Source organism: Dreissena polymorpha, chromosome 6 (genome assembly GCF_020536995.1).
Source record: "Dreissena polymorpha isolate Duluth1 chromosome 6, UMN_Dpol_1.0, whole genome shotgun sequence".
In the NCBI taxonomy this organism is placed as follows: domain Eukaryota; kingdom Metazoa; phylum Mollusca; class Bivalvia; order Myida; family Dreissenidae; genus Dreissena; species Dreissena polymorpha.
The window spans coordinates 77,548,768-77,567,737 of record NC_068360.1 but is presented as its reverse complement, the minus strand read 5'-3'; positions in this window follow the sequence as shown (position 1 = coordinate 77,567,737).

Sequence of the window (18,970 nt, the reverse complement as noted above, 5' to 3'; positions counted from 1 at the left end):
GTAATATCGACCGAGTATGTTTAAATATATTTACCATAATCGGGGTAATGTAAGTATACTTAAGAGTACACTGGGTACATGTACAAGTATTACCCAAGCCGAAAATGACCAATCGAGCTTTATTTAACACTTAACATAATCATAAAAGTTAAACATTCTCAAATACACATTAATTCAATTACTGAATAAATATTATCAAATAAAAATGTGTTGTTGTATATCTTAATTGACTTCAGATATAAATACTATTTAAACAAGAGCTGTCACCATACTATGACATATGCCCCCTATAAACGCTTTGATAGAAGTTATGAGCATTTTTCGAAACCTAAACGCAGATTTTGAAACCTAAGCGGACCCTAATTTCAAGGTCAAGGTCACAGGGGTCAAAAATTGTGTGCATATGGAAAGTCCTTGTCCATATACACATGAATACCAAATATAAAGGTTATATCTCAAGGGACATAGAAGTTATGAGCATTTTTTGAAACTTAAACGCAGATTTCAAAACCTAAACGCATACCATAAGTTCAAGTTCAAGGTCACAGGGGTCAAAGTTTGTGCGCAAATGGAAAGGCCTTGTCCATATTCACATGCATACCAAACATGAAGGTTATATCTCAAGGGACATAAGAAGTTATGAGAATTTTGAGAAATTTAAACGCAAAGTGTGACGGAAGGACAGACGACGGACAGACTGACAGACAGACGGACGGTCCATCACTATATGCCCTCCTTCTGGGGCATACAAAATAACAACATTAAACTAACCTGTCAGTGATCAAATCATTAGCATCCAAGTTAATTGCAATTATTTTCAAGTGCTCTGCCAATTTCTTAACATCACTGTTCTGTATGTTCTTACAGTAAGCAAAATTCAAAGCAGTCAAACTTGAACATTGGGACAACACTTGAAAACATCCCTTGCGTAAATAATCTATATCTGCAGCAGCAATCTTTTGAAGAACTGAACAGTTCTGGGCAACAATCTGTATTACTTCTTCCGTAATGTGATTGAGACTCAAATCAAGATCCTGTATTCTGGGGCACAATTGGCAAATCATTCCCATCTCAACAGGCGATATTACCATCTCATTTCCTTGCAAGGATAGTTTCCTCAGTAATGGGGCACGTCTAATTACTGGCAGCACATCCAAAAATGACAAGGTATCGTAATCTGAGAAATCCAGAACACGCCACAAAGAATGGTCCTTAGCCAATGCTCTCCATTTGTGACATACAGGTGATGCATTTTTACAAAGTTCCTGTGCATTTAAGTAAGAAAAAATATTCACAATTATTTCATTTGGAAGATAGTTAAATGGTGATTCATCTGCTTTTTCAAATTTTGAAGGAAATTCTTTAGACAAACCAGCATCATAAGTGTCAGCAGCTACTCCTTCATTTAATGCCACATCTTCATCAACAGTTACAGTGATGTTATTTGCTGTAAATGTATCATCAAAGATGGCTCCATTTGATAATACATGCTGAGAGCATGCAGTCATATCATCGGGCTGGGACCGGGCCCAACCCATGATGATGAAGAATTCTGCAATTCAATATATCTGAATTGTGCAGCTCTGTGTAGATCCATACTATAGTAAAGTTTGATGTTGTATGTTTTTTATATATTCTGCAATGCAATTATCTGATTTGTGTATGAATAGTATAGCACGCTGTTTTGAGTCACACCTATATGTTATTATTCACACCTGTCCGCCTTTAAATTATCAGTGGGATGAAACGTCCAATGCCCTCTAGTTCTTCTTGAATGCCCTGAGCTTTTATGAGTATGCTATGTTCTCGTACATTCCTGCCGCACTAGAGCTACAGATAAGCTTTTTGGGGTAGATAAATAAGACTGAATTGGGTAATGGAAAACGTGATTGGGTATCCAAAAGTATGATGCCCTCTCATAAAAAAAATAATTGGGTTTTTGCGGTCCATACAATAACCGAAAAGCACCGAAAAGCACCGAAAAGCACCGAAAAGCACTCAATTTCTCTCTATATATATGCAATATATCGTTTTTAGTGTATGTTAACGAGTTTAATTAGTAAGAAATGGTTATACGATTGTATGTTTATACTACATTGTGCCCAAAATGGTAAATATCGGCAATTACCGACCGAAAAGCACTTCATGTGGAAACCGAAAGGCACTCAATTTCTCGCTATATATATGAATATTTGCGTTTCTATTGTGTGTAAACGGATTAAATTAGTTATAAATGGTTATATTTCATGCATATTTATACTACCTTGGGTTTATTATGAGGTATTAAGCCCAAAAATTGGATAAATATCGGCAATATACCGACCGAAAAGCACTTCAAGTTAAGACCGAAAAGCACTCAATTTCTCGCTATATATATGAATATTTGCGTTTCTATTGTGTGTAAACGGTTTAAATTAGTTATAAATGGTTATATTTCATGCATATTTATACTACCTTGTGTTTATTATGAGGTATTAAGCCCCAAAATTGGATAAATATCGGCAATATACCGACCGAAAAGCACTTCATGTGAAGACCGAAAAGCACTCAATTTCTCGCTATATATATGAATATTTGCGTTTCTATTGTGTGTAAACGGATTAAATTAGTTATAAATGGTTATATTTCATGCATATTTATACTACCTTGGGTTTATTATGAGGTATTAAGCCCAAAAATTGGATAAATATCGGCAATATACCGACCGAAAAGCACTTCAAGTGAAGACCGAAAAGCACTCAATTTCTCGCTATATATATGAATATTTGCGTTTCTATTGTGTGTAAACGGTTTAAATTAGTTATAAATGGTTATATTTCATGCATATTTATACTACCTTGTGTTTATTATGAGGTATTAAGCCCCAAAATTGGATAAATATCGGCAATATACCGACCGAAAAGCACTTCATGTGAAGACCGAAAAGCACTCAATTTCTCGCTATATATATGAATATTTGCGTTTCTATTGTGTGTAAACGGATTAAATTAGTTATAAATGGTTATATTTCATGCATATTTATACTACCTTGTGTTTATTATGAGGTATTAAGCCCCAAAATTGGATAAATATCGGCAATATACCGACCGAAAAGCACTTCATGTGAAGACCGAATAGCACTCAATTTCTCGCTATATATATGAATATTTGCGTTTCTATTGTGTGTAAACGGTTTAAATTAGTTATAAATGGTTATATTTCATGCATATTTATACTACCTTGTGTTTATTATGAGGTATTAATGCCAGAAATTTGATAAATATCGGCAATATACCGACCGAAAAGCACTTCGTGTGAAGACCGAAAAGCACTCAATTTCTCGCTATATATATGAATATTTGCGTTTCTATTTGGTGTAAACGGATTGAATTAGTTATAAATGGTTATATTTCATGCATATTTATACTACCTTGGGTTTATAACGAGGTATAAATGCCCGAAATTTTATAAATATCGGCAATATACCGACCGAAAAGAACTTCATGTGAAGACCGAAAAGCACTCAATTTCTCGCTATATATATATAATATTTGCGTTCCTATTGTGTGTAAACGGTTTAAATTAGTTATAAATGGTTATATTGCATGCATATTTATACTACCTTGTGTTTATTATGAGGTATTAATGCCCAAAATTGGTTAAATATTGGCAATATACCGACCGAAAAGCACTCCCGCGACAGCAGAGAATCACCGAAAAGCACTCAAGTTCTCTATATAAACATGCAAGTTAACTATAAGGGCCGATTTTAATGGATTGAAAAGATGTACATATTTATTTAGTCAATAATGACTTCATTAAATAAAAAGTTTAAATATAAAGCTCATTACTATTTTTGGTGGCCACCGAAAAGCACTCCCGCGACAGCACAGAATCACCGAAAAGCACTCAATTTCTCTATATATAAACGAAACTAAGCTATAAGTGCCGTTTATAATGGATTGAAAAGATGTACACATTTATTTAGTCAATAATGACTTCGTTAAATATTGATTTAAGTTTAAAGATAAAGCACAAGCACTCAATTTCTCTCTATATTTAATATAATCAATGATGACTTCGTTAAATATTGATTTAAGTTTGAAAATAAAGCACTATATATATATGAGGCGCGTTCTGAGAAAAGTGGGCTTAATGCATGTGCTTAAAGTGTCGTCACTGATTAGCCTGTGCAGTCCGCACTGCTAATCATGGACGACACTTTTCGCCCAAACGTGATTTTCGGTGAGGAGTGACTTCCTTGAAACTAAAAATACCATAAAAGCGGAAAGTGTCGTCCCTGATTAGCCTGTGCGGACTGCGTAGGCTAATCTGGGATGACATTTTACGAACATGCATTAAGCTCCTTTTTCTTCCCAGAACACGACTCATATATACATGAGGTAGTTTGCCAACATAATGAATATGTTGCCCAGCTCTTGCCACGTGGAGGCTACCTCTTGTAAGAGCCAAATTTTGAAAAAAAGGCCGAAATATTCCCGAAAATTTACGCAAGAAATAAAAAAAAAACGGAAATAGTCCCATTTGTATAAACAAGAAAATAAATATTTGCAGCTGTTTGTAATGAAATAAAACTGCACAGCTTAAGATAAGCTTGTCTGTCAATGATTATGTTACCCTCAAGTTCAAATCAGATTATGATTATAGAAAGTAATGATATGTAAAAAAAAATCCAGGACATACACCGGCATATGGGATGCAATGTGTATATAAATATATGGTACATACTAACTAATAAGTGGTACATAATATAAAAAACATAGAATAAAAATTGATAAACTATACATACAACTATGTTACATATACATATGCAAAGAAGGTAGTAAAGTTAGAATAAAAGATAGATTAAACAAAATAAACAAAGATAGAACTATGTTACATAGACATATGCAAAGAAGGTACAAAAGTTATAAAATTCAAGATCATGATTATAATAACAAATGTGAACAATGATAAAAAAACAGGTATGATTATCATTAAGATTTGTAAAGAAATCTATACGACGGGGCATTTAAATCGTGTTTCATTTATTTTCAGATATAAATATCAACGGAATGCACAGGTAAACTATCAGTGAGTTTTAATTACAACACAACTGATCGAAGGTGTTAATACTGTTATCTTATCAGCGGGGTGTTAATTAAATAGCATCCGATTGAAGGTGCGATAGTCTTAATACACGCAGCGCGCAATCTGATTACCCGCTGCGCACACGCGTCAATATGATAGAAATGGGGTACCGATAGAAATGCTTTTGCTTCATGTATCATACCTGGTTTTGTCAAGTGAATAAACATTCAAAACATAAACAATTACAACTATACATAATAAATAGTACATATATACAAGTATATGAATGCTTTATCAATGAATCAATGTAACACTTCTTATTTCTATGTACAACTGCTATTATTTAAAATGATATTTTTTATTGTTTTCTTTTTCTATTTTTTGGGGGAATTACGAGAATATAATATATTCAAATTGTATATATACAGATGTTGTTGATCAGTTCCTCGCCGATGTTTACATTTGACAATCACGACAGCTATAATAGCTAGCAATGCTTTGTATTTTATTTTCTATGTCAATTCTTTATTGTCAGTTGAATTTAGTTCAGCTAATATGTACATGTCTGGTTTCGATTTTGTGAGGGCTATACTGTAGCCTGATGATCACAATGTGATATCGTAATTCTCACAGAAATCTATTCCAGAAATTTGGTAGTCAGTAAATGAGTCATACATTGTTTGTATTGTATTTTCGTCATGATCACTAGGTGAATGCGTACTTGTCATTTGAATTTATGTCAGCTAATAATTATGTAGATGTCTGGTTTCGATTTTGTGAGGGCTATACTGTAGCCTGATGATCACAATGTGATATCGTAATTCTCACAGAAATCTATTCCAGAAATTTGGTAGTCAGGAAATGAGTCATACATTGTTTTGAATTTTATTTTCGGCATGATCACTACGTGAAATCTTACTTGTCTTTTGAATTTATGTCAGTCTGTATATCAGTCATACTTTGTTGTTTTTTTCACAGTCACCGTGCGAGTGTTAATTTTTCTTTTCTGCTGACCTGGTTTTTTACCATGGGTGCGTGGTGCAACTATGGTTGACCTACATGTACCCGGTCGATATTAGACTGTACCCCAGTTGTATTTCCCGCCCAAAATCCGATGTCGTAAAACGCGCTAACGATTATCTTAAACAAACTTCTGTTAAGAAAAACTGCATCAACATGAGTATGAGTTACTTAAGAGTACCCGGGGTACATGTAAGTTTTACCCGAGCCGACAATGACCAATCGAGCGTTACTAACAGTAAAATACCCAACAGCGGTATAATGTTATAGATTTATTTTTGCATTAACATTAATTCAAAACATTTTTAGTTTAAAATGTTATTCACGTTAAATAAATACATCAGTTATTCTGTTCATTTGCATCAAATTAAAGGTTAAAGTCCGATTGTTTTTAAAAAACTGCTATTTTATGAATATATCAAGCATGTACACTTAACAATAATGATGTTTTAAAATTTTGTGACGTGCGCGGGCCATTGAACGTTGAGATAAGCAATGTTGCGAATTAAATTACACATAATTAAAAACTTATTTATTGTAGGATACCGATTACACGGAGCTTGATTACGCTCCAAACTAGAACTCTGCCGCAATGTATCTCCAATGAAAAATGTAACATTAATTCAAGCACGTATACTTAACAAAAAAATATATTTCTTTATTTCCGTTATCAGTTTAAAAATGATGGTATTAAGGTGTTACTAAACAGTAAAAATCCCAACAGCGATCGGGATTAATGCACTTGGCCGCTAGACGTAAAATTTTATACAACTATTCTGGGCAAATTTCACTTTCAATAAATACATCAGTTATTTTTATCAACCAAATTCCTGTTGTGTGCTACTGTTTCTTATCAGAATTATATATATTACAATACACCATCAGACCCCAATGAATACACCATTTATCCCAAGCAGGTAAATAACAATTACTATATTAAAACAGTGGAAGTCTACACGGTGTATTAGCAACCCGCTGTGGTGATCTTATCAGTTCAATACACAGGAACATGGCTACTGTACTGGAATTGGATTAACAGGTCATAATACACCAACTAGTTTCCCTATATAATTCAATGTAAAAGCGACAACTTTGAGCGAAAATAAATGCAACATTTTGCACATAGAGACCCCCATAACCATACCTTTTCTTAAAGGCCATTCTAAGCGGAATCGATTTATGCAATAAAAAAGATATGTCATGTACAATGCAAGAAAGAACTTGACACAAATCAAAATCGACTGTTTTTGCAACTTTTTTTTTCGGCCGTTTCTTAGTGGAATGTAACCTTTTCTAGTGCAATGGTTTACTATAGTCTTCAAGTGTATCATATTTCAGGGATTCAGTAGTGAACACCTATTCATGCCCTACCATTATCTCCGCAAGATAACACCTGAATAATGGTAAAAAGTGTAAAACATGCCTTCCTGTCAACTATGATATTTTTTTAGAGAGTACAGCCCTACATGAAGCGATCATTTAGTGTATTGTAACCTATAAAACAGCCAAAATAACTGTTTTCATTTCAGTCTACACTGTGTATTAGCAACCTGCTGTGGTGATCTTATCATCTCAATACACAGGAACATGGCTTCTGTATTGGAAATATCGGATTTACAGCAAAAATAACTTTCATTTATTGCTGAAGTGGTGTGCACTAACAATTGATCCACCTCACCGTTGCACTTTTTTTTAATACATTAATTAATTTACTGAGTCGGCGCTGCGCTAATAAAGTGTGATGGTGGAAATTAAGAAATAAGATATATTTTCGCATGAAAACTGAATACACATGATACATGGATAAAATATATATAAGACACATTTGAATCGTTCATTTCTCCAAAAATTAGCACGTAGTCACATATATATAAGGTAGATTAAATACCATAAAACAACATGTGAAGGAACCACAATTAAATACGATCCATTTTCGAATGATACTGATTGTATAGCAAGTAGTCACATATTAATTCTAGCTTGCATTAGTTCAAATAATTTTGTTAATTAAGTTCAAATTAATCTGTTCTTTAGAGATTAAAAGGGTTTAAAGACGGCGCTAATAAAGTGTGATTGTGTCCGTGCCTTTGAACGTTGAGTTAAGCGAGAGGTGCGAAAACAATTACACATAATTAAAAACAGATACTATTGTGCCAGCACGTTGAGTGAATACTTTATAAGCGAGAGGTGTGAATTAAATCTTACAAACTGATATTATTATGTCAGCTTGAATTGTGCTGACATCTTTAACTCAACAGTATCAACTCAGGGTTGTCATTATTAACCGATTGCCGATCGAATTCATCGGTTAAAATCGCCAGAAAATCGGTTGTTTTTCCTGAATCTTTAAAATTGCTATCGGAAGTTGTGATCACGCAAACCGACAATAATTGACGAGGAATAACCGTGGTATAGTAGAGCGACGCCCATTCAGTCAGTACATTAACTCTGCCTAAGAACTACTGTTTTCAATGAATTTCTCAGCGAGTGCCCAATATTAATTTTTCCAGCTGTCAATCAAATTCTTCTTGGTAACCACGTCAACCAATCAGCGCTCAGGCAGCCGAATACACGCCGACCCCACGTGAAATTGTATCAAATAGCTGTACATTTCACAGATTAATACTGACCGTATCTCAACGAATGTAGCAATGTAGAGCGTAATTAATTAGTTTTTTTATTTAGAGAAAAGGTTTCCACATATTAAAAAATGCTCTTCGATTTTCTACCAAAATAAAATATATTAGCGACCTCTGCGTAACGAAGTTGTTATTTAGCATCTAAATATTCTAAATATTAAGTCCACGCTTTCCCCGATGAAGAATGACGTGATGTTATACATGAAGTCTCATTTTGGCATGATTTTCATCTGTGCATGAAAAACACGAGAAATGTGTCTCTGTTGCTAGAATTTTCTTAATTTTCCGTGAATAATGAAATCTGGAAATGATTTCGGATAACACATTTAATTATACGCATTTGAAAATACTTCAATTAAATAATGTATTTTGTTATACAAATGGGCATAACACATAATGTAATAAGTAGGTAAATAACGTGTTTTGAGATTGCCAAACTATGCATATTTATAGGTCTACATGCATGAATGACCTGACAAGTTATATCACAATCCGGAATGAAAAGTTCTTGGTAAAATTTAAAAGAAGGCGCGTCTTTATTCTCAGAATTTCACTTTCGCAAACTTTTCTGAAAGGAGGTACATGTAACAGTTTAGTCGTCGATTTTTCGTAATTACTAAATATAAACGATTTTCAATGCTCTCAAATCGCGTCACGTGATTCACGCATGTTAAATGGGAATTCCCCAATCCCACAATTCAATTTGTATATGCACTTGCGTTAAATGGCAAACGACATTCATCGTCAATATTTGCCGTTATTTGGTTTTGAAAAAAGGAAATCGTAATTATACTGGATTATCGAGTAATGGATAGAATTGGAACATGCAAAGATCTATCAATATAATATGTTTTTACATTGTACAGTTTACTAAACATGTGAAAATCTTAAAATTTTCTATTCTTTTTAGACCTCATTTTAACTTTTTATGCTCTGAGAATAGCAGTATTTTGTCCCTAAAATGTGTCTAGAATTCGTTTTCGGTCGGGGGGCTTTGCCCCCCTGACCCCCTTACCAGGGCCTTGCCCTGGACCTACAAGGGGGCCTAGGCCTTGACCCCCGGCCGAATCGGTTACTTTTCCAAAATAATCCTTTGTTTACAATCATAATGACAACCCTGTCAACTAATATAAATAAGAACAACACAATCTAACTGGCAGAATATTTTTCTACAATGGCTAAAGTAGTATTGTTCGGCGATAGTTACATCAAACGTCTATGTTGCTTTTGCGACGAGAGAAAAGGGCTACACGTGCCTTATAATGTAAAATGGTACGGCCAAGGCGGTTTGAGAACAGACAGAATGAACACAGATCTGTACGGCAAGATGTTAAAGGAAACATATACATCAATTTACGTATAAGATGATAAACACCATGAAATGCTTTTCGGTTGGTACATTGCCGATATATTTATAACTTGCTACCTGTTTTTTATAAAAAATATATATTATATTCGATTTTTAACATGGATGTCTCAGTCCTCTAAACCGAAAAGATCCGTAACATAAAATAGTGTCTTTGTGTCGTATGAACGAATCTGCACTAAAACTAAGATTAGATTCACATCGTATATCGAATAAATAATTGAGCAAATGTAAATCAACAAAACTGTACATTAATTCACACGAGCCGCACTGTTCGGACATGAATGAAAGGCGCCGATCATAACACAACTTCTCATCATTATCTGGAATACAATTAATTGAAGGTGCGAAAATCTATTTCCAAACTGCTTTGTGCTGATTAAAGAAGCGTACCGGCCGTTCGTTCACAAGTTGTTAATGATGACTTCAGACATTAAAATTAAGTTTCAATATGAACAGACTTTGACTAAATAAATATGTACATCTTTTCAATCCATTAAAATCAGCCCTTATAGTTAACTTGCATGTATATATAGAGAACTTGAGTGCTTTTCGGTGATTCTCTGCTGTCGCGGGAGTGCTTTTCGGTCGGTATATTGCCGATATTTAACCAATTTTGGGCATTAATACCTCATAATAAACACAAGGTAGTATAAATATGCATGCAATATACCATTTATAATTAATTTAAACCGTTTACACATAATAGAAACGCAAATATTCACATATATAGCGAGAAATTGAGTGCTTTTCGGTCTTCACATGAAGTGCTTTTTTTTCCCCATTGATATTTATCCCATTTCGGGCATTAATACCTCGTTATAAACCCAAGGTAGTATAAATGTGCATGAAATATAACCATTTATAACTAATTCAATCCGTTTACACCCAATAGAAACGCAAATATTCATATATATAGCGAGAAATTGAGTGCTTTTCGGTCTTCACATGAAGTGCTTTTCGGTCGGTATATTGCCGATATTTATCCAATTTTGGGGCTTAATACCTCATAATAAACCCAAGGTAGTATAAATATGCATAAATATAACCATTTATAACTAATTTAATCCATTTACACACAATAGAAACGCAAATATTCATATATATAGCGAGATATTGAGTGCTTTTCGGTTTCCACATGAAGTGCTTTTCGGTCGGTAATTGCCGATATTTACCATTTTGGGCACAATGTAGTATAAACATACAATCATATAACCATTTCTTACTAATTAAACTCGTTAACATACACTAAAAACTATATATTGCATATATATAGAGAGAAATTGAGTGCTTTTCGGTGCTTTTCGGTGCTTTTCGGTGCTTTTCGGGTTTTTGTACCAAAACAAACAAGTGAATTGGGTATTTGCAATAAAATGTGAATTTAGCTTCTCAAAACCGTACCTACATAAAGTCACTGTTATGTATTCGATCGCATTATAGGTTGTTCCATCTTTCTGCTATCAGATTCAACAATCTGAAGACAAGGGAATTTCTCAACCCACTCATCGAATGTGTTTCACGCCATTTTGTTTGACTCGCATTTGTGTTCATCTAAACGATTGGAAAATACGTTACCTGATAAAAACAAGCGCTTGTCGATTAAGACTCGATTCAAAACGGCCAAAACAAAACGGGATTTTTCATTACACATAGAAGGCGGCTCGAATTGAGTATCGGCGATTTGTTTTGCGTACCGGTACGCACAGATTTTGAAAAAAAATGCGTATCCACCTATTTTTTATTGCGTATTTACGCAAATACGCAGCTTATCTGTAGCTCTGTTCGTGCCCATTAACTATGTATTTCGCGCATGCGCATACAATGACAAGTATTTTTAGCATTGTAGCTATAACTTTTATATCCTCAATAAAATACTATTTCAGTATTAAACCATCTGAAAATCGTCTTTGTTAACATATTTACTATTTTTTTCAACTCGTGATGGTGATGCCAATGATCTGCATCCTCCAGAAGATTAAGCTCATTGGATTCGTGCTCCTCGCTTGACCGCGTTCTAAATGGGGCTCCCAGTGGGGAAGTTATTGTTTACGTAACGGATTGCAATGTCCTTTTTCTAAGACACAATTGAATGTGTATTTAATAATGGAAGCGATTTATTTTCAAATATAAAACTCCAAATAGGAGCAGGGATGTAAATATTTTTAACCATGGTTACTTTCAAGAAAACAATGTGTCGACGTAGCTCTCGGCAAATTTGTGTAAAGGGTTCGTGTGAAGGGCTGTAATAATAACGCAGAACAATATATCAAAGATATATAAGGTGTTTATGTTCTGGCGGTCAAGTGGCAAATGCCTACATTAATCACCATTATTATACAACAATGACAGTTATAGCATTTATAAAAACATGGCAATATTGTAATACAATAAATTCAGTTAATACAATACATACAATACATGCAATAAATACAATAAATATAATAAATACAATCAATACCTTACGTTGCATTTAATTATAACAGAGATTATAACAATACAAAGTTTAAAGTTTATAAATTGATTTATCACTAACCTGTAACAAAGACCTATAGATGACATCTATAGGTCTTTGCCTGTAATAATAACGCAGAACAATATATCAAAGATATATAAGGTGTTTATGTTCTGGCGGTCAAGTGGTAAATGCGCGGTTACTTGCGCTTTCCACTTGACCAACGCCGCGAACCAATCATGCGTGTAATAGGTTTAGTGATAAAACTGGTTAGGTTGTTAACTGAACTGTAGTAACTGTTTGTAAAGAATTCAGGTTAATATTAAAAGAGATAGATATTGATTTCGTATGATGAGATATTGTAAAGAAATAAGGATTTGTTAATTTACTCTATAACATACTTCCCCTGCCCCAAAAATAAGTCTCCTGACTTATACTTAAATGCAACGCATATGCCTCAATACTTCAACGCTAAAATATTATTTATTTATTTTTAAATTAATAATAATAATACATCCATAATAACATAACGCTGTGTGCATCAAAACGGCTACGGAATGCACGGTTAAGAAAGTATGTTTCGCGCTAATATCCTAGATATTACCATCGCTCACGAAATGTTGAACATTGCGGACTGCATAACAGTTTAACTGCAACATCTATCAGAAGTATACTATTTGACTAACCTAACGACTACAAAGGCATGCATTATTGCTACCAATAGAGTCTGAACAATAGTAGTAACAATTACCACCTACTCATGCAGCACCAATATATTTGTTTGACTATATATGCGTAAATACTGTGAATATCTCTGTACAATTAAACACATCATTATACATGAATTTGATTAATACAGCTCTAAAGTAATTACCCCACTTATATATAAACATAGAGTAATTCGCAGCTGAGAGCGTGTAATAAAACGATTGACGATTGACTGGCATCCATAAATAACAACAGTCATAAGAACAATAATGGCAAATGCATGAATTCCAATAATCTTTAAAATCACATTAAAAATCGCAGTAAAAATAATTGTTAAAATATCAGTTTGACTTCAGTTATGTCACAAAGTCGCCTTTCGTCATCCAATGCGGCTTCTTCCGTTTCCGCTGTGGTCTGGCAACCGTCTCTTCTTCGACATCAGTGTCTGAACTGGTCGCTTCTGGTGTTGACGGCGCATTTTGTTCTCTTTGGCACCGTTTCGACGGTGTCATAAACGGTAGTCACAGATTCCGGTGTAGCCTTTTAGTTGTTGTAAATCTTGCTCCTTCCCGTTTAACCTCATAAACAGGTGTGTCTGGGTTGGGCTGCGCTACATTCACGTATGGCTGGTGTTCCCAGCGATCGGCCAACTTCTGCTTTCCTCGGAGAGCAACATTACGCACGAGGACAATGTCGCCAGGTTGAAGTCGAGTAGATCTAGCTGATTTGTCGTAGTGCTTCTTGTTCAACAGCCCCGATTACCTAGCATTCTGGCGCGCCCTATCATAAGACTCGCTGAGTCGTTTTCTGAGCTTTGCAACATACTCCGTATGTTGTTTGTCGGCAATGTCCTCCGTAGTAGGAAGCCCTAGAAATGCATCAATAGCTAAACGTGGATGCCTGCCCCGAACATCAAAAAGTGCGGAGAAAACCCCGTACCTTTGTGATGAGTGGAATTATAGGCATGCACCAATGTTGGAATATATGACTTCCAATCAGCCTTGTGATGCTCTTCCAAGGTACCTAACATGTCTAGTAGAGTCTGGTTGAACCTCTCTGTTTCGCCGTTGCCCATTGGATATGGTTCTGCTTTTGTCCATACCTGAAAACTGACACAATTCATTGATTAAAGCAGATGTAAAATTGGCGCCTTGGTCAGAATGCAACTTAGCAGGAAACCCATAGTGAACAATAAACTGATCAAACAACACTTTGGCTGTTGTTTTAGCCGTTTGATTGCGTGTCGCATACGCCTGTGCATACCGGCTAAAATGTAGGTCATTTGTGAGTCATGTCTCCGAACTAATATGCAATACGCCCGGTGCTTTTCTATACATGTATTCGGAATAATGCTCCGTTTTATATCTATAATTAATGAACGCCTCAATATTTTCAAAAAAATAACACCGGATTAATGTTCACCGACATTGTTTCATACAGATTTGATATAAATATTATAGAGCTGAATAAAAAAATACATTAAGCCCTGTTTTCCCGGCACACGCCTGGACATACGCCTTTAAAAAACGCTATACAAATTCCAGTACTCGTGCACTTAAATGATAATAAACAAAGACGGTTGGAATCCGTGCGTGGGAATTTTTCTGCAACCAAGAGCGACGTGTATATATGCGTAGGGTGTCAAAATCCGCACCAACGGATGTAAAATCTATTTTTAACCTGGCATATTATCCGCTGCTGTGTGCATCCGCCAATAAGTTTAAAATGGATTCCGAACCGGTATGTCGATTTATTAACACTATGTGTGTATTTTCATTTTAGTCTGAAGCAGCTAAGTTTTCTTGAATATTTTGATATTTTGATGTTCATTTTTTTATTCATATTGTGTATGTGTATTGTATTTTGTCACACTTCCTGGAGAGTACTTGCTGCATAATTATTGAAATATTGGTATGTTTAAATGTCAGTATTATACTTTTTTGCTTGCTTACGTAATAAACGTTTAATTTTAAAAATATTATGCTTATTTTACGATAACTTATTATTTTGTTTTGGTGTGACTGGTAAGATGTTGACGTCGGTGAAGTAAGGCTGTTAAAATTGTTTCGTCATATGCAGTTAGGGTTGCGTATCCTGCTCGCGCTTTTACCTGAATCATTCATTATTTCCGATTATTGTATGGGGTGTACGTGAAGTCATGTACACTTTTCTTCATTGGTGGTGGTGGATGAATCTTGCAGATAATAGCAGCTTCTTTAAACAAATTAATGTTGCACAATTCTAAATTAATCATATTTAAGCAACTCAACGTGATTGATGGCCGTTTGGGGGCGTCCTGTGTGCACTTTGGACATCGGCGGGGATCAGTTTATTCAAACCGTAAAGGCCCAGTCTCATTATGACGCCGGCGGAGCCCCGGTGCGTGATCCGGCATCTACCGGGATGAACAGGGGCTCTACCGGGATGAACCGGGGCTTCAACGAGAAAGTATGAAAATGATAAATACCTCCGGGATAAACCGGGAGTCTCCGGCAAGGACCGGAAAAGACCGGCTTGGCAACGGGAACAAACGGGATGGCATCTTAGCTCCACCGGGGCCCATGCAGACATCGTCATAGCTACGACAACGCCCCGGTGAATGCCGGCATAGTCCTGGTATAACTACCGTACATAGGTTAACCGGCATTACCGGGACTCCACCGGGGTATTACCGGCGACGACCGGGGTTGAACCGGGGTTTTGCCATAGCGTTGATGGCGTCTAATGCCGGTATAGCCCCGGTGAGTGCCGGCGGAGTTACGGTATACCGGGGACCTGCCGTGACGCTGTCTTGGCTCTACCGGGACGCTGCCGGCTTTCACCGGGGCTCAATCGGGGCATACCCGGCGACAACCGGGGCTTAACTGGGATGAACCGTAGCCAGTCCGGGATTGACCGGGACTGTGCCGGGCTGTTGACCGGCTTCAACCGTGGCGGCACCGGGAAATATTGTGACCGCGTTAAATAATTTATATGAATCATCCCGGTTTTCGCCGGTCGACCGGCGATAGCAAACCAGGATGGACCGGGGCTCTACCAGCAATAGTGAGACTTGGGCTTAACACGTGGTTTTAGTTATATACTTTCCGCCGAATTGTTTTAAATATATTTGTACTTTTTACATGCCATACTTGTGCGTGTTTAGTATTCATAAGTATATGCCCTACATAATGATATATTATCGTTTCGGTTCTTTAGACATCTGAGCAAGGATGTTACCCCGTTTAAAGTCGTCTCGAGATTCATCAACTGAGCGGTGCCATTGAGGTAAATCTCCGTTGAAAATGGAACACATACAGGCGTCAGAATAATTGGGTTATTTTGCATTTGTATTTCGAAGTCCTGTCAAATACAAGCAATCACTCCTACTTTGTATTTGGGTTATTAATTGAAAACGATAATGATAATGATGTTAATAGGATGATGATGATAAACTATGAGCAAATTGTCACAAGTTACAATGTTAAACATTTTGTTTACAGCAAATATTTGCAGCAAAAAAGTGTGATTATGATCAAAGATTTATAAGTAAACAAAGATTAGTGTTATTGGATGTTCACGCCCGGCGACGAGATTGTAATCATCTAATCGTGATAATCTTTGTATTCAAATTGTTTATTTTTTGCTAATATTATTTTTAAGTTATAAACGAAACTAAAATCAATATATTTGTTTCCTGTTGTAAAGTTTATTCTAAATTTAACACTTTATTTGGAAAATTTAATACAGAAATATATCTTTTTATTTTCGGCCATAGCTTTTTATATTAAATCTAATTGTTCTAACATAGAATGTTAATTTTGAAATATGAAAGTTTTAGGCAAAGGCGGATATGTACTTTTCAGTAAGAAAAACATGCATCGGTTATGAATATCTCTGAGACCGAACACGCTAAAATAAAAAAAAATTTAGTATTGTACATTTAAAAATACCGTTAAAATTATATGTTCATGAGAAGTATTTACATGCCTTTAAATATCCTAACTCGGCCGATAATCTCTCGAAGTATTGTTATTTAATACCAGCGAAAATATTAAAGTTAAAGACTGTGAATTTTGAGATCACTCTTATATTTGTTCTTAAATCATTAGTTCCAGAAAGAAATAATTAAGTTTAAGGCAATTGAAAGGTGTACTTGTAAAAAAGCTTACTCGGCCTTAAAAACCATTTTTACGTGTCATTACTTAATATTGGTTCAGAGACTCATACGTTTTCAAATCTATTATGTTTTATTTAAAAATCACGTTAAATCTATCAACGCTGCTTCAAATATCGAAACGTGTTCATTATTAAAATGCTTTGAGTTCTATTTTGCGAAGTAATGAAATGTTGTGTATTGGAATCAAGCGGGCAGACACGCTGCAGTAGCGAATGATAACGCCAGACAACAGAGTGAGACTAGCGTCTGCTCGATTGATGTCACGTGATATTGATTTCGTTTTCGTTGCGCGCATTCCAGATACTTTCTATTGGTCCGAATGGATGTTTCCAATCTTTGTTTATTTATAGATCGTCGCTTTAATACATTTAAGTACTGCGCATGCGTAGGGTTGAAAAGGCGGAGTTATTATCGCGAGTAACAGCTCGCAATAAAAACTCCACCTTTTCAGCGCTACGCATGCGCAGTCATAGCAAAAGCTCACATTCTAAACTCCGCCTTTTAAGCCGCACACATGCGCAGAGTGCTAGCATCCCAAACAATCCCAAATAATCCGTTTTCAACCCAAAAAAATCCCTACAAGGGATTGTTAGGGATAAAACTCTTAAAAAAACGGATTGTTAGAGATTAATCCCCAAAAATATTCATCCCTAAGCAACCCCGTATTTGCGGAACAAAATCCCTAACCCCACTGTAATAAGATACAAGTTGTGCAAAATTCCCCCTTCGTCCAGTTTATTGTAATATCTTATCAACAGTATATCTATTATCCTAGTGTTGATTGTGGTGATTGCTTGTCATTTACATATATGTACAGTCCATAACCTATGACTCGTTTAAAGAATTCACCCGTGTTACATTGATTGAGTAAATTATATGATTTGCATTCGCCAAAGTCCAAATTCAATCACCAATGACAATGTTTGCCAATCGGAAATGCTTACATACTTTAAAAAAAAAATTAGTCAATCACATTGGACACAATTCAGAGTCTATATAAACGTATGTGTCGCCATTAAAAAGCATAATATGCATCCACTGTATTAAAACCAAGCTTACCTTTTTAAACATATTGAATAATGATACTAGTTGTCAACATTGTTAACGTTTTGTGTGGTTGCGCATTTGTTTGACATTTAAAAATGGCAGTTTTCTTGCAGTTTTTTTTTTGCAGTTTACTTAATCCCAAATCCAACGAAGATCTATATGAGCTGAAATTCCAGCAAACGTCTTTACAAAATAAATCATTTTACAGAATAAACAGTGTCACAAAGTTTCGAAATAAATCCAAACTAAATTTGCCTCTTTGCTTACATAAAAAAGGTCATCCTCGATCTGAATGAAAATTAACCACATGTCCCAATATGCTACAATTAACTGTATAATTGTGTGTGTTTTTTTTAATTGTAGCTTTACGGGTTGCAAACAAACCATCACAAAATAATAACATTATAGAATATTAAAAATCAGTACATATAAACATAAATAAGATTTGAAAAAATGGGTTCGTGTCTTGTCAAGTGCAAATCTTATGCTGTGACCTCAGAGAAACACTT